We start from the raw sequence: 26,498 nt of genomic DNA on the forward strand, positions 1-26,498 counted from the left end.
CTTGTACAGGTCCTAACCTCTTAATTCTAGTGCCTTCCCTGTGTTGATTATTTCCAACTTGTCCTCTCTTTAACTTGTTTGTTTGGAGTTTGAATCTTATCTCCTCCATTAACTTGTGAGTTCCTTAAGATCTTTTTCCTGTTTTTGTATCCTAAGCAGGACCAGGGCTTTCAATATATATGTTTATACCAAACAAACTTTGGTGTTTCAGAAACTGAACTCCGTAGTCTAGGATCCTGGACAACAAATTATTGTGTCCTCCACTCTAACTTCCAATGATAAAAATAACCTTTTTCTTTCTACACTGTCCTCTAATGCTTTTCCTGATGTAGGTGCTTAATAAATAGATGCTATTGGCTGATTTCTCTGAGTCTCAATTTCCTTATTTGTAAAATGAAGAAGTTGAACTACATGACCTTATAGATGCCTTCTAGCTCTAAATTTATGAGCCTATGATCCTAATGTGGACTCAAAAGAATTAGTTCCAGGTTCTCATTCTGTAACCATGACAGCAGCAAAAACAATAATAATAGCAATAACAACTCATATGTCTCTAGAGTTTTACAAAAACTTTTCTTCACAGCAACCCCGTGAGGTAAGTAAGCCTAAGTAATTTCTGGATAAGGAAACTGAGGTCCAGACAGGCAAAGCAATGGATTTGTTCAGCGTTACCAGCCAGGAAATATTAAGGCTTGGAAACTGTCCTAGTCTCAATCCAGTATTCATTTCCTTCCCTCATCCTGCAACAAATATTATAGACTTTTCTCTGAGAGAATAGCTTAGAATAGCTAGTTTGCAATAATAGGTTCAGATAGGATTCAGAGAACCTTATCCATACCAGAATTTGCTGGTAGCTTTGAACCCAGTGAGAAACAATCTTTGGGTTCCATCCCAGCAGTGAATCAAACTATTGGAGTAAGAAGGGAAGGGAAAGTCCCCTCCCTACTTGCAAGAAATCCAAGGGAGAGAAAGAACTGGGAAAGAATCCCAAAAGCAAAGTGCTTAAAAGAAAGAGGGGATGGAACCATTTTCCCAGTTTTATTGTCTGACTAGTAGGTGAGCTCTTGACTCTCTAAGGAGCTGGTTATCTTTGGCTTGGTCTGCTTAACTTTATCCCTGGGGATGAATCACAATTTTCTGTTATTCTGGCAAGTCACATACCTCGAGAACGAAGGACAAACTCAATAAGGGGCCAAAATGAATGTCCAGCTCCAACTGTAGAGTTTACTGCATTGACAAGAGGAAGAGGAAGAGAACCAAGTGAGAATTCATCATAGTAGAGTAATATGGCTCTGGGGAGAGGCTACTGGAATGGCTTTTCATGTGGACCTGTGTCTGGGCTCCCTGGAAGATATTTATGTACTAGAAGCTGCCCCATACCCTATTGTAGAGAACACAAGGGCTGGGTCACAAAATACAACTGAATACTTGGCAGAAATCCTTATGACTAAGTATCTTTTGAATTTTTCTATATTCTCTCCAGAATGTCTGTGTCAGGAGATGCCACATGGCCTGTTTATGCTTCCATTCATCTTGACTAGGTCTAATCTCTGGGTGTAAGAATGGATCTATTTCCTTTTGTGCATGGTAATTCTTTATATATTTTAAAGGAATTATTGCCCCTTTAAGAATTCTCCTCTCACCAGTTTCTCCCATAATGTGGTCTCTAGTGACTTCACCATCCTCTAGGCATTCTGTAATTTTGCTTTTTTTTCTTTTGGTAAGGTAATGGGATTCAGCGACTTGCTCAAGCTCACCCAGCTAGGTAATTAATTTTTTAGTGTTTGATGTTAGATTTGAACTGAGGTCCTTCTGACTCTAGAGCCAATGCTGTATCCCCTGCCTCATTCTGTTGCTTTTCAATGGAGCACCTTTCTTAAAATTAAGTGTCCAGAAATAAACACAGTACTTTAAATATGGACTAATCTCAGCAAAGGACTGTGGGATGATTTTTCATTTCCCTTGTTTTGGACACTATGCCTCTATTAATACAGTTTAGGATAGCATCAGCTTTTTGGCTGCCATATCAGATTACTGACTCATATTGAATGGGCAGTTCACCAATCTCACTCCTCCTCTCCCCACGCCTCTGTCCCCTTCTTCCTTGCCCTGCCCCCCAGGTCTTTTTCCACATGAGCTGTTGTCTAACTATGTTCCTCCTCCATTCTGTCATAGTGAAGTTGATTTATTGGACCTAAGCTTAGGACTTCACATTCATCCTTGGAGTGTTGGAAGGCACTTTATCATCATAAAATATAGAATGTCAAAGCCAGAATGCAGACTGTTAGAGCTGGAAGGAAACTTGGAGAACAGCTAGTCCTGACTCTTTATTATATAGAAATAATCATCCTAAGAGGGAAGGCTTTTTTTTTGGTTCAAGGTCACTTGATGAGTCAGTTGCAGAGCAAAATTAGAATCCAAGTCTTCTGACTCCAGACCCAGGACAACTTTGCCGCTTTAGAAACTGAGCATCCATGAGCAACAAATTATTTCTCCTCTCTTCCCCCACCCCCAATAATAAAATAAACTTTCTATTTCTTTTTCTATCATATACTTCCAGCATGACCTGGTTGACTTTTTTTCTTGATAAAGAATCAGTAGTCTACATCAAACATTTTGGAAATGATGGCAGAGGAAAAAACCAACTAGCTGAGTGTTGTATGATTTCTCCAGAAGCCCATGAGAGGGGTGGCTAGGTTGCTCAGTGGATAGAGTATGGCCCTGGAGTCAGGAGCACCTGAGTTCAAATCCGACCTTAGACACTTAATAATGACCTAGCTGTGTGACCTTGGGCAAGCCACTTAACCCCAATGCCTTGCAAAAAAAAAAAACCCTAAAAAAAAAAGGGTACAGAAGCCCATGAGAAGTACACCTTTCCCTGGGACATGATCTCCTCTGCTCTTATTTCTAGAAAATGGGTTCTTAAACCCTTTGTTGTATCCTGGACTCCTTTATCAGTCTGGTGAAACCTGTAAATCCCTTCTCACTATGGTTTTGTTTTGTTTTGTTTTCTTGCAAGCAAATGGGGTTAAGTGGCTTGCCCAAGGCCACACAGCTAGGTAATTATTAAGTGTCTGAGACCAGATTTGAACCCAGGTACTCCTGACTCCAAGGCTGTGCTTTATCCACTGTGCCACCTAGCTGCCCCTCTCACAATGTTTCTCAAAAGTTTTAGGAAATGCTACATTTTTATTAGAGATGAGGAAAAAATAAAGGTGGAATGTTTTACCAGTCCAAGTTCATGGACTTTCCTGAAATCTTTTAATTGATCCCAGTTATGGGAGCAAGAACCCTGGTTAATCACCCCTAACTATGACTAGGATACCAAATCAACAATTAACAATGACAATAGCAGAAAAGGAGAAAGCAGGAAAAAAGGGGTAAATTTCTGTCTGTATCAGGATTACTATTCAATTCTTTCTGGTAGTTTTTGATGCCAGGGGTTCCCTCACCTCACAACTAACTAATGTGATAACCATTATTTTCTTTTTAAAACTTTTTTAAAATGAAATTTATTTTTTCAGATTTGTATTCTTTGCTTCTCATTCTTTCCCTCAATAGAGAAACCAAAAAATACGAAGCCCCAGTTGTAAACACGTAGTCAAGCAAAACAAATTCCTCTCTTGATCACATCTAATAAACAACCAAACCCCATGTTTTGCCTTTTACTCTGAGTCTATAACTTTTGTATCACTAAGTGGGTGACATGCTTCAGGTTGAATACTCTGGATTTGTGGATGGTCATTGTGTTGATCAGAGCTCCTAAATCTTTCAAAGTAATAATCTCTTAATTGGTTTCTTGATTCTAATTTTCTCCTCTTTCCAATCTATTATTCACAAAGTGATATGACTAACAGGCAGGTCTGACCACATACCTCCCCTGCTCAGAAATCTTCACTGGTTCTCTATTGCCTCTAGGATAAAATACATAGTCCACTGTTTGGCAGGCTAGACCTTTCTCAGCCTGACTCCAGTCTACCTTGTCAAATTTACTACACATGATTCCCCTTCACAAGTCAGTTAGGTGGATTGGGAACAACTGGTTGAATTACTGGTCCTCAAGGATAGTCATCATTATTTGGGTTGATAACAACTTGGACTGGAATCTCTCATAGTTCTCTTTTTTCTCTAGAATAAAATACAAATGTTTCTGGGTGGAATTAAAAACTCTTCATAATCTGATTTTTGTTCTTTCCAGACTATTTCACATTACTCTCCTTTATACACATTGCAGAGCAAATAGGTGGCACAGTGGATAGCATGCCAAGCATGGAGTAAGAAAGAGTCAGATATAACTAAAAACAACTGAACAACATCAATACGCATCACAGGATAGTCACCCTGTCTATTCTATCTGCTGCTCTGTTCACAGTATTGCTCTTAGCAGTCACCGCTATCCTCAGTTCATTTGGGGCTTTAATATGCCTTATACAGTTCTCTAGTGTATTTTTCCTTAATTGCTCGCCCTATTTCTTTCTTCTATCCATGTCTGTTTTTAAAATGAGTTTCTCAATGAGTTTCTTGAATATCCATATCACTTTTTTTGCTTCCTAGGATTAATCACAATCTGTGGCAAATAGGTGATATAAGGGATAGAGGCAGAGGAAGGAAAGGTATTAAAAAGAATAAGGATAATTCATTAAGCATCTACTATGTGCTTATATATTATTATGACTTATTATATCATTAATAACACAATGATATGAATAAAATGCAATTAATATAGTTAATACAATTAATGATATACTATTTTAAATGTATATAAGCATATATAATCACTATGCTAAGTGCTTTTTAAATATTATGCCATTTGATCTTCAAAAAGTCCTGTAACATCCATGTTATGATCCCCTTTATATAAATGAAGAAACTGAGGCAGACAGAGATTAAGTGATTTGCCCAGGGTCACACAGCCACTAAATGTACATGATGAGGCAAGGCATCATCCTCCGCCTTACCTCAACCTCACTGTGTCCCTGGACATTCTGTCCATTGTGACATTAACTGCCTCTTGGAGTCAGGAAGACCTAAGTTCAAATCTTATCTTACTAACTAGGTATTATGACCTTAGATAAGTCTTTTAACTCTTAGAGCCTTAGTTTTCTTATCTGTAAAATCAGAAAGTTGCTACAAGACTCAAATGAGATAATATCAAATGATATTAAATGTAAAGTGCTTTGCAAAGCTTTTAAGTATTTTTATAGGCTAGTTATTATTATTGTATTGTCAGAATTTCTTTTTTTATAAGAACTTTTTTTTTGCAAGGCAATGGGGTTAAGTGGCTTTCCCAAGGCCACACAGGTAATTATTAAATGTTTGAGGTCAGATTTGAACTCAGGTACTCCTGACTCCAGGACCAGAACTCTATCCACTGCACCACCTAGCCGCCCCCAGAATTTCTTTCTCGAGAGAGAAATTGGAAGCTAATTTCTCCATCAAGATAATGAGCCATGGGATCCCATCTATCTTTTCTCTGAATACTTTGAAACTTGTTTCACTATTCATGTAACCCATGCAGAGGACTCTCCTCTCTATCTCTACCAAGAACTTTGTGATGAAGTAATTACCCACTTCTGAGGTTATTCTTGTTTTCTATTTCTCTTTCTTTGTTGAATTGATTATTTGCTTGCATATGGTCATAGATACTTTATAATGAATGGGGAACTTTTTCCTGTCAAGAGTGATTTGGATATTTATAATATCATTCACAGGCCATACAAAATTATCAACTTAAAAATCAGCCTGCTATGTTTGGTCAACCATTTAATCAATTCACCCCTAAAAGCTTCTAGATTTATTGAATTTTGAGTCTTGCTTGTGATTGCCATAGCAGTGCTAGACCAAATGATTTCTTGGGTCTTTTACAACCTGTGGGCAGGACATCCTGCCCCTGCTGTATAAGATCAAGGGGAAAGAAATATAGGGGAAAGAAATCGGTGTCACGTTTATGTTGAGTCAAGAGGGTTTTCTAGTTAGGAGTCAGCTAAGGCTCATGAGTCCTGCACTGGTGTTAAGAGACTCAGAAAGAAGGTAGCTCTGGCAGTCCTTGATAAGCAAAGCATTCTGTCTCTGCTTGTTTGCTTGAGGGGAACTGAGCTGACCCACAGAGTTTTCTGTGGTTCTAGGACTCTACTTGGTTAGGTGCCTGACCCAGATGGTCCAATCTCCTTCCAGACCTATGTCTCTCCCTTCCACTTCACACAGATTGAGTTCGACTGAGTAATCATAGACTTGCCTTGGTGAACATCTTCCCTGCCGTTTTTTAGGGGATATTGCTGTCCCTATTAACCCTTATCTTTTCAGATTGTCTCTGAGGTTGAGTTGAGATGTAAACAGGGGAAAACCTTGTCTCATAATGGTTTATCAATACCAGTTTTTAACATAAATCCCTACAAATGGCATCTGTAGGGGTACAGCATTTAGAAAATCACTAGGAAATAAAATGAAGTGGTTGGATTACATTTATCTAATCTAACTACTTCATTTTATCTTTTTATTTTTTTAGAAAGATTTTACTTATTTTGAGTTTAAAATTTTTCCCCTATTCTTGCTTTCCTCCCCCCACCCCCAAACAGAAGGCAGTCTGTTAGTCTTTACATTGTTTTCATGGTTTACATTGGTCTCAGTTGAATGTGATAAGAGAGAAATCATATCCTTGAGGAAGACAAATAAAGTACAAGAAATAGCAAAATTACATAATAAGATGAGTTTTTTCCTAAATTGAAGGCAATAGTCTTTGGTCTTTGTTCAAAGTCCACAATTCTTTCTCTGGATACAGATGGCATTCTCCATTGCAGATAGCCCAGAATTGTCCCTGGTTGTTGCACTGATGGAATGAGTAAGTCCATAAAGGTTGACCATCACCCCCATGTTGCTGTTAGGGTGTACAATGTTTTTCTGGTTCTGCTCATTTCGCTCAGCATCAGTTCATGCAAATCCTTCCAGGTTTCCCTGAATTCCCATCCCTTCTGGTTTTTAACAGAACAATAGTATTCCATGACCTACATATACACAGTTTGTTAAGCCATTCCCCAATTGAAGGACATTCACTTAATTTCCAATTCTTTGTCACCACAAATAGGGCTGCTATGAATATTTTGTACAAGTGATGTTTTTACTCATTTTATTTTCTTAAAAACACTAAAAAAAATTATATAAATATACCAAGTATAGAATAAAAGAATATATAAAAATGTTGTCTTGGACTCTTCCTTCTTACCTCAAATATTCAGTTATTAAACATCATTTCTACTTCCACAAAATCTTTTATATCTGCCCTTTTCTTGGCTCATATAAACCTAATGTCCTCACCTCAAATCTGGACTACTGCAATATTCTCCTATTTTATCTATCTGTATATTCTTCTATCTTCAATCCATTCCCCACACATCTGGCAAAGTGATCTTCATGGTCCTAGTTTTTCACTTTCTTATTCAATAAACTCCAGAGGCTCCATCACCTTTAGGATACAAATGAATATCTTTGCTTGGCATTACTTTACAGCCTGCTTCCTATTCACCTTTTCAGCCTTGGTTTACATTATTCCCATTAATTTACTCTATGATTCAGATAGAGTGGCTGAACTCCAAGTTTTCTTTAAAACTATTCAAGGTATATCTTTTATACAAAATCTTTCCTAATTTCCCCTGATGCTAGTATTATTTCCTTTCATGTTTCTTTGTATTTATTATACAAAGCCACATGGCTCAGTTGATAGAGTGCCAGCTCCTAGAGACCAGCAGACTCATCTTCCTAAGTTCAAATCTAGCCTCAGACTCTTACTAGCATTACTAGACTATGCCATTGTAAGGAGAATATAACAGATAGGATATGACAGTAATAAAGGTGATGTGTGACAAAGAATGCTGCACCAATCATCTACAACTTCTCCAAGTTAAACATTTGCATTTAGCAAAAACAATGACCCCTAAAACTAGACAACATTCTATAGAACTGATGTTAATAGATTAGGGCACTTCTCTGAATGGGAACAGTTTGTTGCTAACTTGGAGGGAAAGCTGAGCCAACTTTGTAGTTAACATAGAGGGAAATCTTGGCAATAGTGGAGCAAAAAAGAAGTGGACAACTTTCAGAGATTTGCTATATAGCAGTGCATTTACTTATCTGGGCCAGAACATTCATACACTTCAAGAATGATTTGATAAAAGTGATGGGGAAATTCAGAAACTGATAAATGAAAAAAAAGCCCAAGAAATCCATGGGATTTGCCTGCAGGATAATTCACCCATCTCTAAGTAGGAAATGTCTAAGGAGAGATGTAGATTCTTTATGATATAAAGGCAGGTGAAATCAGTTTTACACTGACAGTAATAGTTCAAGGCACTTTTATGAAGGTTATTTATGGGCCAAAGACCTATGGTGCAACAGTGCTGATGGTGCCACATTAGTGACAAGGACATGTTCTTAGAGAGATGAACTGAGCACTTCCACAGTGTTCTCAACAGAATGCTCTCAATAATGTTCTCAACATTCTCAATCAATGCTGAAGTCATTGACTCATATACCTCAGGTCAAAGCTAATTCCTCTCTAGCTAAAGAGGAGGTTTTGAATGCCCTTTGGTTCCTTTCAAGTGTTAAGGTACCTGATACTGAGTCCATTCCATCTGAAATTTATAAAGAAGGGGATCCCCTACTTATACAAAAATTGACCAAAATTTTCTGGATTATCTGGTAAGAGGAGGCTGTCACCCAATAATTCAAGGATGGTTCCATTGTCTATTTCTGTAAAAAAAGACCTTCACCCAGACAGTCTGGTTGCTTTTCTATTCAATATCACCTAACGTGTTTTCTTCAACTTCCCTCATAGATTCATAGGATTTAAAGAATGATCAGGTATATTCAAAGGTCAAAGAAAAAAACTAATGATACAACATAGCTCATGGAAAAGAACATCTGCTTATTAACAACCAACCATCCCTCAGAGTCCTGTTCAGCCTTAATAATATCCACTTATGCCCTCTGTAGGAATCCCAGAAGGTGTTATTTCTAATCCCTAATGTGATCCAGAATCAGAGGCTTTTATATGATGTCAAGATGTTGAGCACTTCTCCTAAGACTCATCAGAATCCCAAAGGATAGCTCGAACTTATGACCAGAATCCTCCACATATTCTTGAACTGCCTGTGCAGTCTAATGCCTCCCTTCTGTGTAAGGAGCTTTTTCCTTTGTTTTATGAATAGTTTGGGTGGTAAAAGGGACAGAATATGAGCATTGTGTAGGGAAAATTGATTTAGAAAAACTAACTTTTGAAGGAATATCATCACAGACAGAATGGAGAGAGACAAGTGTTCTGAGGACCATGTAGAGGGCTACCTGATGAATGTCTTGAAGGGGTCTGTTTGAAGGGAGAGTGGTGATGATGGTGGAAATGTTAACTACAGGGTATTCTTAATCAGTTAATTTGGATGTAAAGTTCTTAGTTTTAAAGGTCATAACTGATGAAACTATAAATTAACTAGGGATCACAGGATTATTGAGATCCTATCTGACAGAAAGGCAGATTTATTGAGTTTTACCTCAAAAGCAAAGATGAGTCACTGACCACCAGGAGTTTCTGCTTTGGGACTTTGAAAGATTTTTAGAAGGAAGAGAAGAAGCTATGAGAAGAAGAAGCTAAACAGAAATAAACATAGAAGAAGAAGCAGGAGAGTAAGCTGATCACAAGAGGCATTGCAGAAAACTAGAGAACAGAAGGCACAGAAAGCTTCCAGATGTTTTGCTGGGAACTTGCTGGGAGACTGTCTTGCTGATAGGGAAGAAAAGACGGGGAATGGTATTGGCATTGGAAGAAAGTCGAATTTTGCTGCTGAGTGAAGAGCTATCAGAGATCATCACTTTCCAGTGCTATCTACTCTCTGAGAAAGAGAAATTCTCCAGGGTGTCTTGTTGCCCTTTCTTTTTTTTAGTTTAAGAGGAAGAAACAGGAAGGGAAAACCAGGCTTTGTGTCTGCATTACTGTGAGCTGGACTTTGCTATGAGAAGAGTCTTAGAAATGACTGAACAAAGCAAAATCTCCTGCTATTTGAAGATTCTTAGAGGGGATTTGGTGCAACTTAGATGAAAGGGTAGAATGTTTTTTCTCAGGACCCTGTTAAAGGTGCTTATGAATGTAAAGAGTTTGTCACTGTTTCATGGACTCTGGATCAGATAATCTCCTAGTAGAAAAGCAGGGACAAAAAAGAGGACCAACTAGCAGAGAAGCAGCTTCATGTAGTATATATATTATATATATATATATATATATATATATATATATATATTATATATATATATATATATATATATAGTTCCTGAAGGGACCAAAAACATCATGTCTTTCAGTTCAGGACTATGGGTTGCCTTAGTTACATAGAATTTTCTAGTCAGATTTCTCTATATTTTGGGGTTTTTTTAAGTACATACTCACTCTCCTCAGTGAACCTGGTATGCTATGGTGGGAAGGTCTGACTTAGGTTGACTATTACATTATGAGTATTCCTACTCTGATTGTCTATTAAGTAGATGCTATATTCCTGTTTTTTATTTTTTTGAATAAATGTTACATTTATTATTGCTTTTATCTTCTCATTTAGAAGCGTTTCCTATTTAAAAGTTGGGTAACTGGTAAGCATACCAGTAGGAACTCAGTAGCTACTCAGTAGTAGTAGTAGTAATATATTCTTTGCCTACCTCCTTCCATAAACACACAAGGGTTATTCCTAGGATACCCATGAAGGAGAGTTGTGAGTTGTAGCAGTGGGTCATAGTCTCTCTCTGGAGCCAGCATGATAGTGGGGAGACACAGGTATGCACTGGAATATGATGGGGGGTAGAGTAGACATACCAATGTTCTCATCACTGCTTCTGCTGCGGTTCCACTGCTATCATCATCAATCCCTTCTTTTCTAAATGACCCTGGTACTCTTCTGCAGCTATTGGCAGTTATCGCATCACCATTCCTGCAGATCTTTAATCTCCCAGCAGATGGCACCTGATATATATATATATATATAAAATATATAAATACATTATATATTATATATATATATATATATATATATATATATATATATTGCTGCGTCTTAATTACAAACCAGTCCATTAATTGTAGTTTTCAGAGCCTCCCTTATCTTGGCGAAAAACAGTTGGATTTCTCTGAATTCATTTCTAAAACAGTACCAAACAAGGGGCCTTGTTCTGGATTTCTCATTGTTCTACAGTTCTATCCCTGTCTGGTTTCATGGAAATATTTCCAGTGAATAGGAACATATCTCCCCTTTCACCTTCAAGTGGGTCTCCAACCCCAGTACCAGTTTGGGTAAGGGATGATTTCATGGCACACAGCTCCACAGATCCACACCTTCCATTCATTCATTGAATCAGTTAATAAACATTAAGTGGCTACTAGTCCTGAGCACTGTGGTGATACAAAGAAAGGCTCTCAAAGAGTTCACAATATAATAGGTTTAACCGACATATAAAAATTTGAAAAATGAGGGAGAAGAGGGTGGAATCGGGCATTATGAAGTCCTGCAGCTTGGTGAGATATAAGATGGCTGGCTTGGGAGGGGGATCTGGAAGAAGTTTTCTGATTTTCACTCTCCACTCTCTCCAATAAGAAGGAGGTAGGAACCCCAGAGGCAGAGGGTACTGAGAGAGGTATGAGTTTCAGGGTTGCTATGATCTTTTCTGAAGTTTGGGTTTCACAAATCTACATTGGGTCAACTGGACAGGAGCTATTTGTAGTCAGAATGTTTGGATTTTGAACCTAATATATATGACCGTGGTTTTGACACAATCTCTTAGTACCCCAGTTTCTTCAAAATACTTGCACCTACCTTATGGGGTTGTTCAGAGGAGAGCATTTTGTAAATATTAAAGCATCATATAAGTATGAATTATCATTGCAGGCATTTTACTAGGAAAGGGGATAGAAAGCCCAAAACTCCCCTGATGTTGTATTATAGTTCCTATTAATGATAATCTTAATGTTGAAATTGATTATTCAAAGAAAACTTATGAGTTTAGTGACTCTTTTATACTGTCTTTTTATTTTTTCTCAAATGTTATGATGTCAATAAAATAACAGCATGCCTTTTCTCCTGTAGCCTTATCAACCCTAAATTTAAAATCTGCCCCCCCCATTCCAATTTAGAGTCTGGGGTGGTAGTTTGAGGTTCTCTGTTCATGTCTTTTGATAATTTCTGTATTGAGAAGTAACCACAACTCTTATTTATATGTCTTTTATAGATTCTGAATATCAGTCCTTCTATTCTAGATTGATTTCAAGTATTTTCTACAACCCTTTTTCTTTTAATTTCAGAAATGTTTTTATTGTGCAAATTATTTTATTGTTATGTAATCAAAATGATAGAATTTGATACTTCCATTTGCTTGATAACCAAAGATATTGTCTTCAAAAATTTCATTTACTTAATAAAAATGTTCTTCCTCTCAATAGCTAAAACTATTGTTTTGTTATTAAAATGATTTAAAATCATTAGAATTTTATACACTTTATGCTATGAAGTATGCTTTTTAAAAAGCAGTTTTCTTTATTGTTTCTATTCCCTAGTGATTTTTTTCAGGATGGTTTATAAAGTATTAACTTCTTGAATACACTTGGTTCTATTTTTGAGTTGCCTCTTATTTTGAATTGATCTATTTCTCTATTTTTCTAATATCAAAAAAACCTTCATTCGATGCTACCATCCTCAGGTGGTATTCAATCTGTATGTTTCCTCTCCTTATTAGCTAAACTGTTGGTGGAAGCAGCCTACCCAAGATGCTTCCACTTTCTCTCCTCTTAACATCATTCAATTGGAAGTTCTGTCTCCATAGTTACTAATGATACCTTAATTGCCAATTGTAACAGTGTTTTCCCAATTATCTTCATCCTAATTGACCTCGCTTCAAATTTTGAGAGTTCTCCTCAATATTTTCTCCTCTAAATTTTCTTTTTAAAAGAAAATTTAAAAGTTACATATCAAGAAATTTTTTAGCATTTATTTATGCAAAATTTTTAACTCCATTTACTTTCTCCTTCCCCTTCCCCCTTCTGAGAAGGGTAGGCAGTTTGATATAACTTATATATGTGCTATCATATAAAACATATTTCCATGTTTGTCTCAGTTGTAGAAGAAACAGATCAAAAGGGAAAAAATCCATGAATATGAGAACAAAATATGTTTCAAACTGCATACAGAATTCATCAGTTCTTTATCAGTATACAAATAACATTCTCCTTTGCTAAATCCTTTGTACTTGTCTTAGATTATTGTGTTGCTAAGAAGAACTGAGTCATTCATAGTTGATCATCATACAGAGTTGCTGATATTATATACATTGTTTTCCTGTTTCTTCTCATTTCACTCTGTATCAGTTCATAGAAGTCTTCACAGGATTTTTCTGAAATCTGTTTGCTAATTATGTCTTATTATATAATAGTATTCCATTACATTCATATACCAAACTTATTCAGTCATTTCCCAATTGTTGAGCATCCCTTCAATTCCAATATTTTGCCACTATGAAAAGAACTGCTATAAATACTTTTATATATGTAAGTCTTCCCCCCCTCCTTTTAATGACCTCTTTAGGATACAGATCTAGTAGAGCTTTGTGGAATCAAGGAATATGCCCTTTGGGTATAGTTCCAAATTGCTCTCCAAAATGATTGGATCAGCTCACAACTCCACCAGTAGTGCATTAATGTCCTAATTTTTCCCACATCCTCTCCAAATTTTACCATTTTCCTTTTTTTGTCATATTAACTAATCTGACAGGTGTAGAATTTTTTAAATTTACACATCTCTAATAAAAAATGAACACGTCTTCATATGTCCATAGATAACTTTTATTTCTTCATCTGAAAACTGCCTGTTCATATCTTTTGACCATTTATCAATTGAAGAATGACTTGTATTCTTATAAATTTGACCCAATTCTCTATATATTTGAGACACTTTATAGGAGACACTTGATCTTTAGATCAAGATTGTTCCCTAGCTTTCTGCTTTCCTTCTTTTCTAAGTTTTTTCTTCACTATTCTTAATTTTCTTTCTGCTTGTCTGTCTACACTTCTCAATATCCTTTGCATATCTAGGTCAAGTCATTCAGTAAGGTTTTGTCCTAGGCTCCCTCCCTCTATTCTTTCTCCCTTAGTAACCCTACTAGCTCTCAAGGGTTCAATTATTTTCTAGGCAGGTAATTCCTAGATCCAGCCCTAATCTTTTCCCTGAGCTCCAGTCTCATTTCACCAAATGTCTTATAGACATTTCCAATTGTATATTTCATCAGCATCTCAAATTTATCAGGTTCAGAACATAGCTCATTATCTTTCCTTCAAAATTTGCCCAATCTGACCAGATCTTTCTTTCAAAACTTACCCAATCTGATCAAATCAACCCCTATTCAGTAAACCCAATGATTGATCCAATGACACTGGCCTCCTTGCTGTTCCACAAAAGCTACTATCTTGACACACTTTATACTATATATGGCTTCTTTATACATATTTGTTTCTTGTCTTTTTCATTAGAGTGTGAATTCCTTGAAATAGCGAACTGTATCTTGTCTCCTTTTGTATGTTTGCATAGTGCCCGGTACATAGTTTATTTACTAATTCTTGATTACCTCCAGAATCAAATCTTCAATTTGGCATGTAAAGCCCTTCATCATTTAACTCCTTCCTACCTTATCAAGCTCCTTGTTCTTTACCCCCCTCCACAAATTATAATTCAGGTACCCTGACCTCCCTGTTAGTTCTTTAGACTTGATATTCTGTGCCTTTCCATTGGTTGTTTTATGCTTGGAATGTTCTCCTTCCTCATCTCTGCCTTCTTTCCTGGCTTCCTTAAAGACTTAGTTGAACTCCCATGTTCTGCAAGAAAATTTCCCTGCCTTTTCCCTCCTACTCTGACCCATCACTTCCAGTGTTTTCTCTCCAATTTTACCTTCTATTTACACCGTTTACAAATTATATGTATGTTGCTATTTGCATGTTACTACTTCATTAGAGGAAGGCAGAAATCCTGCTTTATTTTTACATTTCTTAGTATTTGCAGCACTTCCCAGAATGCCTAGAACATTGTAAATGATTAGTAAAGGTTGACATTAACTATTTTGTAATTATCTATTTTATAAGACATTTTGAAATCTGGTATGTCCAGTTTCCTACCATCCATTTTTCTTTTCAGCATTTTTCTTGATTTTCTTGCCCTTTTACTTTCTCATTTACATTTTGCCAGGCTTTTATTAGTCACATGAAAAATATTACTGGTATTTTGATTGGTATTGTATAAAAACACATCAGATTAGGAAACGTTAGATATGTTTGCTACATTTCCTTAATTTAATTCTTTTTTTTTTTAGGTTTTTGCAAGGCAAACGGGGTTCAGTGGCTTGCCCAAGGCCACACAGCTGGGTAATTAAGTGTCTGAGACCAGATTTGAACCCAGGTACTCCTGACTCCAGGGTCGGTGCTTTATCCACTACACCACCTAGCCACCCCACCTTAATTTAATTCTGAACAGAAAATATCTCCAAGGCAAATAGATGGTACAGTGGATAGAATATTGGACTTGGAGTCAAGAAGAGCTAAGTTCAATTCCTGCCTTACAGTTACTTTTACTTCCAGGGCAACAGTGTCTTTCTTCATCTAAAAAATGAAAATAATAATAGCAGCTCTATCACCCAGGTTGTTGAGGGGGAATCAAATGAGATAAAGTGTTATGTAAATACTAGCTATCAATATATTCTATTTGTTCAGTTTTCTGTTCATTTATTTCAAAATAATGTCAAGCTAGCTTTATATATCTCTTATTTATCTTAGTAAATTAGTGGCTAAATAACTGATGCTTTTCATAATCTTATAAAAAGTATTTATCATGTTTTCTTGATTTTTACTGGTGGTTTAGAAAAACAAAAATTATTTTTCGTGTTCACATTATATCCCAATACAATAATAAAATTATAATTTCTGCTCTTTTTCTAATACTCTTGGAATTGCTTGATTTGGCATCATGTCATTTCAATTAGAGATAATTAACTTCTTAATTGTTTATGTTTATGCCTTTAATTTCTTTTTATGCATTATTACTATAGTTAACATCTCTAAGACTATATTAAATGGGAGTAATGAGAATGTAGAACAGTATGGCATTCCTGAGTTAATGGGATTGCTTCTTTAATGACTATTTAAACACACACACACACACACACACACACACACACAAATATTTTGTCATACAAAGAAAAGATATTTCTATTCCTTTATTTTTTTAATGCTCTTAAATGATGCATTTCATTGAAAACTTTCTCTATACCCAATGGAGATCACAAAGAACAAGTATAATTCTACCAAGGGTAGGTCATGCCAAACTTTCTTTTCCTTTTTTGTTTGTTTGTTAAACTAGAAGATCAGATCAGAAGAATGTTGTAGGTAAAGTTCACCTAAATTTTAGAAAAAGATTAGTTTTTTAAGTGATTCTTTTTTTTTAATTTTTTGCAAGGCAAATGGGGTTAAGTGGCTTGACCAAGGCCACACAGCTAGGTAATTATTAAGTGTCTGAGACCAGATTTGAACCCAGGTACTCCTGACTCCAGGGCCCGTGCTTTATCCACTATGCCACCTAGCTGCCCCTTTTTAAGTGATTCTTGTGAAAAATATTGTGATTTATAAGTGGTATGGGAGCTGAATTTGTTGTTTCCTATTCAACTTGTCAAAAGCAAAAATATAATAATAGCAACTTGTGATTAGAAGAGTTTCTAGGAGATAATAGGGGCAGGTGAAAGCACTGATAAAACAGTCACAAGGCAGTTGACCAAGATTGTAGGATACCTATTCTTCGGGTGATAGCTAGATCATTCCCTAGACTGGCAACAACCATAATCCCTACTAGGATGGTGAGAAAAAATGCTTCCCCCCCCCCCCTCTGCTCTTCTTCTGATTTCCTTTGATATAATCTGTGATTCATAGCCAGGATCTCAGACACAGCTCATATTCTTTTCTTTTCATGGTCAGTTGGCATGCATGGTTAAGGAATTGTTTTTCTTATTCCTGAAGAATTAGGAGGAAAGGAAGAACATTAATGAGATGGAGGGAGGCAGATGACTCAGTATAGGATTGCTCACCTTTTTTTCCTCTTTCATTTTCATGATGTTAAGTAAACCAAATCTAAATTCTTGGTCAGCTTAGCTTCCTGTTGCCTAAGAACCCAAGTGCTTTGAAGAAACTGGCTATAGAATAGATAAGGTTTGATGGAGAGAAGGGATTGGGGAAGGGTAGAAATAGGAAGTTCTGCCAGAGGGAGAGAGACCTTTGAGGGTCACTCTGGTTGGGTGGCTGTGGGAGATTGAGATAGAAAATGGGCACACTGGGTACTTAAGGAGAGGTAGAAATTGCTCTAAGATAAAACAGGAAGACTCTAAGACTTATTCACATACCTTATATTTTTTCAGTGTTTTCTATAAATAGAAACCACCCCTCTTCCCCAAACCCAATCAAACAACTCCACCTACTGAAGTCCATTCAACCTTCAAGTTGTTATAAGGTCACCCTCTTCCCCAATCTTTCTAGCTAAATTTTATCCCTCTTTCCTCTTAGTCTTCTGTAGGTACTATTCCCATGGCCCAGGTAGTACACAATCCTTTGTTCTATTTGCCTCATCTCTAAATGAACTGGAGAAGGAAATAGCACTCCATTCCAGTATCTTTGCCAAGAAAACCCCTTTTGGGGTCATGAAGAGCTGGAAATAACTGACATGTCTGAACAACAATCTCTGTTCTAAGCACAAAATAATATACACAGTAGATGTTCAATAAATGTTGGCTGAAATGAATTGAAAGGACTAGCTATATGAACTTGAGCCAGTCCCTTTGTTGCTTTAGCTTAAGTTTTCTGAAGTGTTAAAATCATTTGATGATCCCTAAAGTTTCCTTCCTTCCACTTTGTGTCTTCAAACTATTTTGTCTAAGGAATATCTGAAGAAATTGAAAATGTTAAGTCTGCAGAAGAGAAGGCCTAAGGGGGATGTGGTTACTGCTTTTGAAAATTTGAAGGGTTGTCATATGAAGAAGGCTTAGACATCTCCTGCTTGGCCCTAGAACTGGATTCAGTGGGTGAAGGTCATCAAGAGACATATGTAGATTTAGCCTAAAGTTAACCTTCTTAAATATATTCAGAAGTGGTACAGGATAATTTGGGTAAACAGTGATTTCCCTATTTTGGAAATTCTTTAAGCAAAACCTGTATTGGATACTCATTGGGTATGCATTATAGAGAGGATTCTTTCGGTGTCGTGAGTTGGACCAAGGGATCACAGAAGTTCCTTCCAGCTTTGAGACTTTATGATTCAATGACAGACAGAGTTTGGGGCCTGAAAGTATCTTGGGGTCAAGTGGTCCTAAGACTGGAGGAGGAGAGTAACTAAGAGAAAGTTATTTCAAGTAATACATAAACTCAAGTACTTAAAATGCCACCTTTGCAATTAAAAAAAAAAGCAAATCCAACAACTTTTTTTTTTTCCCTTGGGAAAGCAACAGCTAGGAATTCCCACATTCCCAGAGCCATGTCCAATACCCTGTGACAAGGAGGATGGAGCCCATTAGAAGCACGGCTGGGGGGAGGGGAGGAATGTTTCTATCAAACTAGATGAGGGCATCCAACCGTGTCTGAGAACAATGCTTTTTCAAAAGCAGGCCCCCTGCATGAAGGTCCTTTTCTACAGCAGGAGTCCCAGGCTGCCCTAGGAGAGAGACAGAGTAGAATTGGACTCATCGTGGGCACGTTGATGTCTCAGGAGTCAAAGAGATGACAAGAATTTATTGATAGTGGAAAGAATACTGGACTGGGAATGATACAATCTTAATCCTAATCCTGACTCAAAGTTTACTTTGTAACCTTACACAGCTTTCTTCAAATCTCCAAGTCTAAATTTCTTCTTTTGTAAAATAGAGATAATGACATGTCAAACTACTTTGTAAAGGCTATAATTGCTAGGATATCATTACTGTGAATTCAGCATCTTGTTAGGCACTGGGGAGGGAGGTATAGATAAAGGACACAAAAGATACTAATTATGTTACATTGAGAAAGTATTTTTCCTTCTCCAGACTTCAGTTTCCTTATCCTTAAAATACAAAGGAATTAGCCTACATGATCTTTTGAGTAATTCTATACACTGACATTCTGTATTTTGCTATATTAAAGTATATTCTATCACTTAGATAATTTAAGGTCATTTGGACTCTACAATGCTATAGTTTCTGCTTTTAAGAATTGGTTGGGGAAATAAGATCCACATGCAACAATCGTCTCTCTCTTAATATAAAAAAAAGACAATTGAAAGGTTATCAACAATAATCAGTTTCTAAAGCAACTCTCCTAGTCATCTCTTCATGAATTGAGAGGATCCTTGTCAAGAATATCACCAGAAAGCAACACACTTTTGCAAGCAATATTCAGCAAAGAACTACCTCTTTATCATTTAATAATGAACTGAAAGATGCTGAGAATATCAACCCACTGAGTTTATGTTTTATTGATGACCAAAACCAAATCCAGATTGGAGAAAGAATCTCTGAGGGTGCTTTCTAGATGCCTGTATGTAGATAATATTTTGCTGATTGCATAAGCCCTAGAACATTTTCAGAGACTCCTGAAAGAGCCCTCTTGATCACTCAATGGAATTTGACCTAAATGTCCATATAGTAAAGACCAAGAGAATGAAGACCATCTAATTCCTGAGTTACAATATACATTTAGATGGACAGCCTGTAGTGCTTGACCATCAGTATGATAGCTGGGATAGATAATACAGGTAAATAAGTTGGATCCAGAACTGAACACAATGAGAGTGGGCTATATGGCCTATAGGAAAACTCAAAACTCTTTTAATAACCCTGTAAGTTTGAAGAAGAATAAATAATATAAATCATCATTAAGGAAGTGTATGATAGGAAGAGAGTTTGGGTTGGTCATAAATTAAGGGCAAGAGATGATAGGTCCAGCCAGAGTGCTCATCATGTCAGGAGGAAGCCTGAAAGGCTTCCAACAAATTGGACACTATGTTGAGCTTTTGGGAGGACAAGATAAGAACCAGATAGGCTGTGGATGGTGCAAAATCAATGTTAGTTAACATCTAAGGTAGAGGTAACCTCCAAAATGATGAGATTCCAGAACTATTTGAGCATTTAAATACATTATTGAAGTTTAAATATTAAAAATCTGGATTGTAATGATTCTCAATCCTTCCCCCTGTCCTCTTGGCAGCCTTTGGTATTGTTGATGACTCTTTCTTTGATATTTTCTTCTCTGGGGGTTTTCAGAGTATCACTCTCTACTGATTCTCTATTACCTATATGGTCACTCCTTTCTTTACTTTTCTTTTTTTAGTCTTTTTGCAAGGCAATGGGGTTAAGTGGCTTACCCAAGACCACACAGCTCGATAATTAGCAAGTGTCTGAGGGTGGATTTGAACTCAGGTATTCCTGACTCCAGGGCTGGTGCTAAATCCACTGTGCCACCTAGCCTCCCCTTCCTTTTTAAAAATTTATTATTTTTTTTATTTTAAAGCAATGGGGTTAATTGACTTGCCCAAAGTCACACAGCTAGGCAATTATTAAGTGTTTGAGGTTGGATTTGAACTCAAGTCCTCCTGACTTCAGGGCTGGTGCTATATCCACTGTGCCACCTAGCTGCCCCCTGGCCACTCCTTCTGACCATCTGTTTTGCTGGATCCTCATTTGGACCATTTCCTTTGAGTCTAGCACAGAGTGATTGATTAATAAATACCAACCTGTTACCTCATTTTCAAAGTTTCCTAATTCTTACTGACATGATATACTTTCCAGTCTCCTCAGCCTCCCAGTCATGTCTTTGGAATATAATTAATCAATCAATCTGTAAGCATTTATTAAATACCTACAATGTGCCAGGAATTGGGCACTGGGATCCAAAGACAAAAATCCCTGCCTTCAAAGAATTTATTTTCTATGGGGAAATGGGAATAGGTGAGCATGGAAATGCATAAGCATATATGATTTTGTGCCTTTAAAATGTAGTACTCTAAATCAGACACAATATTGTATATGTGACCTGAGCTTCCTGAGAAAGTCACTTCACATGAAAAATGGGGCAAAAATACTTGAAGTACCTCTTGGGCTTGCCACTTGCATCATATGATTAGGTAGCTAATGGTTTGACTGGATCACAGCTATAGGAAGGCTATCAATGTCCTCTGAAACTGCAAAGGTAGATGGAAGCCAGGTTGTGTCAGATTTTAAGGGCTAAACAGAGGAGTTAATATTTTGTTAGAGAACTGGAAGTCACCGGTATTAGATAAGCAGGGGAATCACATGATCAGGAGAATTAATGGAGAGATGTTGTGAAAACAAAAATGTCAAGATTTGGCAACTGACAGCCTATGAGGGCTGAAGGAGATTGAAGAGAATAGAATAATGCTAAGATTATGAGCCCAAGAGACCAGAAAAGCATGATGCCTTTGACAGAAATAGGAAAGTCTGGAAGAGGGCATCAGGGTGGAATCGGGAAAAATGCATTACATTTTGGATGTATTGAATCAAACTGTTTTAATTTGAAATGTCTAATAGGCAATTGGTGATATAAAACTGAGAGTAGGGGTAAAGGGTTGAGAAAGAGACAGACTGGGCATTTGAGAAATCATCTTACAAAGAGATGATGGTTAAATCCACAGGAACTGATGAGTTGAGAGAGACAAAGATAAAAATAGAAAAAGACAGAGAGATAGAGACAGAAATAGAGACAGAGGAAGAGAAATACAGAGACACAGAGAAACAAAGACATAAAGAGAAGAAACAGGGAAGAATCCTAGGAGCCCTATAGTTAGGAGGGTATATATAGCTGACATATAGGGCTTTAAAGTTTTTGAAGTCCTTTACATACATTATCTAATCTGATTCTCTAAAACAATCCTATGAGGGAGTAGTTTGTTGTTCAGTCATTTTTCCAGTCATGTCTGATTCTGACCCCACTTGAAATTTTCTTTCCTTCTCCAACTCACTTTACAGATGAGGAAACTGAGGCAAATAGGGTTCAGTGACTTGCCCAGGGTCACGCAACTAGTGTGTCCTTGCACAATAGCAACTGCATGGTCAAGTTGACCAAGAGAGTAGTATATCTTTATTCCTTTATTTTCACTTTACAGATGAATAAAATCAGAGCCCTAAGTAATTTGCCCAATTTAATTAAAAATTTATTAATTGTAGGGGTGGCTAGGTGGCACAGTGAATAGAGCAGCAGCCTTGGAGTCAGGAGTACCTGGGTTCAAATCCAACCTCAGACACTTAATAATTACCTAGCCGTGTGGCCTTGGGCAAGCCACTTAAGACCCATTGCCTTGAAAAATCTAAAAAAAAAAATTATTAATTGTCTACTATGTGCCAGGCACTGTGTTAAGCACTAGAGTCTGGTAAGCTCTAGAAGCAAGATTTCACTTGGAAACAATTGAGGAGTTCAGGACTCTGCAAGTCATCCTAGAGAACAAATAGCAAATCAAATTAGGGAAGGGGCACATATTTTTTAAGGGGCATATATTTTTGAGACTTTGCCCTTCCCTTGAGTTATAATTGATGAATCTGAAGGTAGCTATGAAAGGTTCTGCCACTTTCCTGAAAAAAAAAAAGACCTGAAAACTTTTAGTTTAGTTCTGTCAGTTTATCAAAAGCCACTTAGAGGATAGGAATAGAAGTACAAAGAATAAAACAATTTCTACTCACAAGAAGATTACATTATTTTTGTTCTGAACTTTTCAAATGCTAAATAGAAAGACTATATGCATATACAGGTAGAATAGAAAAAATTATGAAAAATATTTTAAATATATAAAATAAAGTCAACCTGCAACTTTGAAAGTTATCCTGATTGACTTTCTTTTCTTTTCTCCTCATTTAAAAAAAAAAGATGCCTTACTTTTTATTCTTTTACTTTTTTTTTGCTAACCTATCCCTATTCCCTTTTGTTCCACCTACAGCCCCCATCTTTGGGGAAAAAAACCCTTAAAAACAAATATACATAGTTAAGCAAGTAGAATTCCCACATTGGCTACATGCTCTACTCTGTATCTCAAGTCCATCTGTTAGTCAGTTCTGTGGAATTCTAGTGGTCTGTTTTGTTGCTTACAGCTCTCAAATCTTTCAAGGTTGTTTTCTTTAGAATATTATGGTTGTATTATTTTTCTGGTTCTGTTCATATCACTCTGCATCAGTTCATACAGGCTTCTGTGAAGCTTCCATACCTTAATGTTTCATAGAGCAATAATATTCCATTGTATTCATAAACCATAATTTGTTTAGCAAGGAGCTTATATTATAATTAGAGACAAATATATATGTAAATATAGATATAAAAATATAGATATATAAAATACATATATACACACCTATGCTTAAACACATATATACACATACATATAAAACTACCTTGACTACCTTGACCCCCACTTCCTGATGTCCAGGTCGATTAGATTTTACATTTCACCCTTTTGGGATTCTCCAATTCTCTTAAGGGGTTCAGTGATGTCTAAATTCTCTGTACAAGGCTCCACCTTCAGCTGATGGTATTTCCTTAAGGGTAGGGAGGTGGTCCTGCTTTCCAATTCCATTGACCTAGTAGGCAGATAGGCTTTTACAAATTTTTATTTCAGAAGTCATAATCGCAATATGCAAACTAATTCCCTGTAATACATAGGTGGAATCACTCTTTCCCTTTCCTATACCACTTCAAATCTTGGGGAAAAGGGAATTAGGTTCATAGCTTAACTCATTTTCAATTGAGTGCAATCCCAGTTCCAAGTCCAAAATCCATCCTGAATTTAAGTCCAAGACATGTTAAGTTCTTAGGACTTCCATGCTAAGATGGCTTGGCTGTGCCACCTACCTACAATCTTGGCTCCAAGATATTCATATATGGGATTCCAAGCCAAGTGGGGATTGACTCTGGAACCTCAATTGAGGAATACCAACAGCATTGAACAGAAATAAATAGCCCCCAAGATCATTGCCTGATGTAGGACCTGAGAAGCTAAGTTCTCTTTCTCTGAGCACTTCAGCTCCTGGGGTCTATGTTAGGTACTAGTCTCAGCAGATAAGAGTTGTCAAAAAGAATAGAGTAGGAAAAAAGATGTCTTGGAAAGAGAGAGAGAGAGAGAGAGAGAGAGAGAGAGAGAGAGAGAGAGAGAGAGAGAGAGAGCGAGCAAATACCTCAGGTTCGTCAGTTTTAAAAAGCAGACTGCCAATCAGAGGAGGTTACCCTTGCTCATCTGGTAGAGCATGCAGAGGGCTCTATTAAATCAAATTAGGTATGCTCAAAAAATACCCCTAATAGTATCTCCATATTAGCAAAACTGAGCTGCTCAGAGAAGCCCAGTTGATACATTTCACTCTGTCTAAAATTTGCAAATAGGGGTGTATATGTTTTTAAAACAGTCTTCATTCCAAATTTAGGATAGGTCTCTTATGGTCTCTGAAGAAGAACAAACAGCATCTTTTGACTTGCTTCCCCAATGCTATACAGTAGTTCTCAAATAGCATCTGTAATTCCACATACACAAATAAAAAGTCATATTTAGTTCTAAATACAAAGTTTTATGGATTAATAGGACAAGGAACATTTAACAAAGTTCCCCAAATAAGTAAACAAAATAAATAGCATTTTACAAATAGATAAAAGAACAAAGATAAAGAAAACTGAGTTCCACATTGAACAGAAAGTTAGTTCACACAGCCTTCCAAGCTACATGGAGATGTCCCTACAGAGACATGGGAAGTGGGTTAAATTGGTGTTCCCCATTTCTCAATTTTTTACCATCAATACTGCATAAGGTCCTATGAGTCAGGTGAAATAGACTCCTAAAGGAATTTGAAATGACATTGTGGCTATCTTGTGTCCCAGAGTGACCTCTAGCTCTGCTTTTCTTTCCAAAAGCTGCATTAGAAGATTTTAATATCTTCATGACTAAGGCTACATTTTCTTTGCAAGTGCATCCAATGTTAAGTATGACTACTCAATCCATGATTATAATAAAAGGTGGGTTTTTTTAACCACAGTGATTATCCTTTCCCTAGTTTGCTACACTAGAGATTTTGGGGAATTCCTTCTGAGTGAGATCTGAGACACTTTCTCATGTTTGGACTGAGTTATCTCACAATCAATGAGAGAGCTACTTTATCCTATATTATCTTGTATATATTCAAAAATGTATGCTTTCTCTAATTTCTGTTTTGCTATTGACTTGGATAAATAGGATTCCTTTGCTATTTGTTACGTGTATTATTCACTGTGGAATTGGTATTTGGTGAAAAGGAAGCCAAGTCTTAACTTTAAACTTTGATTTTTCCTTTCTCTATTAATGAACAGCAATCAGAAGTTTAACTTGAACTTGAAAATTGTGTTCCCTAAAGTAACAATATGTAAAAGAACAGATAGATATAATTCTAGAACATTACCCTTTCTCCCTGAGCAGAGCAGAGTGGTCAAGCTTTTTAGTCCCAAACCCTTTTTCTACTCCTGGCAGGAAATAAAACCTCCCGTGGAGAAGAGACAAAAGATATCTTTTTTTGCCTCCCTTCAAGCCACACATTTTATATATGGGAGACAGCCTCATTTTATATACAATAAGGAAGGACACTGGTAGTTCGGGGAAATTTCACGAAGATGAGGCCTCTACTACATCTTAAAGAGAGCTACACTAATGAGGCAAAATTATGGAGGAAATTAATTCCAGGCATGGGGCAACTGGTACAAAGACATGAAGAAAGGAGATTGGTCATGTCCAGTTTGATTAGATCCAAGGATGCAAGAGGGGAAGTGATGTCCAAAGAAGTTGGAAAGATAGTGTAGTATTTTTTTTTGCAAGGCAGTGGGGTTAAGTGACTTGCCCAAGGTCACACAGCTAGGTCATTATTAAGTGTCTGAGGTCAGGTACTCCTGACTCCAGGGCTGGTGCTCTATTCACTGTGCCACCTAGCTGCCCCATAGTGTAATATTTTAAAAATGAAACAAAGAAGTTTTCTTAGAGGAAGCCACAGGAGCTAAATGTGTTTAAAATTTTCTTTGGGAGCTGTGTGGAAGAGGGAATGAAGTGATGAGAGACAAAATAGAGACACCAATTAGGAGGTTGTTACAATAATCCAGGTGAGAAGTGATGATGGTCTAAATTAAGATGGTAGCTGGGTGAGTGTAAAGAAGGAGTTGGAGGCAAGAGATGTTGTAAAGATAGACCTGCTAAGTCCAGGATAATGCTGAGATTATGAGTCTGGGAGATTGAAAGAATGGTAATTTTTTTTTTTTAGGTTTTTTTGGCAAGGCAAATGGGGTTAAGTGGCTTGCTCAAGGCCACACAGCTAGGTAATTATGAAGTGTCTGAGACGGGATTTGAACCCAGGTACTCCTGACTCCAGGGCAGGTGCTTTATCCACTGCGCCACCTAGCCGCCCCAGTAATATCTTTTGACAGAAAT

General features: G+C 36.9%; 1 long non-coding RNA gene across 1 annotated transcript in view; it reads left to right on the forward strand.

The window, feature by feature from the left end:
• The first annotated feature begins 529 nt into the window (after window positions 1–529).
• Window positions 530–26,498, forward strand: part of LOC141518666 (uncharacterized) — a 45,390-nt gene continuing 19,421 nt past the window's right edge. The window contains exon 1 of the long non-coding RNA XR_012477253.1: window positions 530–595. This is a non-coding gene — a long non-coding RNA (uncharacterized LOC141518666). The remainder of the gene's footprint in view (window positions 596–26,498) is intronic.

This window comes from Macrotis lagotis, chromosome 1 (assembly GCF_037893015.1).
Source record: "Macrotis lagotis isolate mMagLag1 chromosome 1, bilby.v1.9.chrom.fasta, whole genome shotgun sequence".
NCBI lineage: Eukaryota > Metazoa > Chordata > Mammalia > Peramelemorphia > Peramelidae > Macrotis > Macrotis lagotis.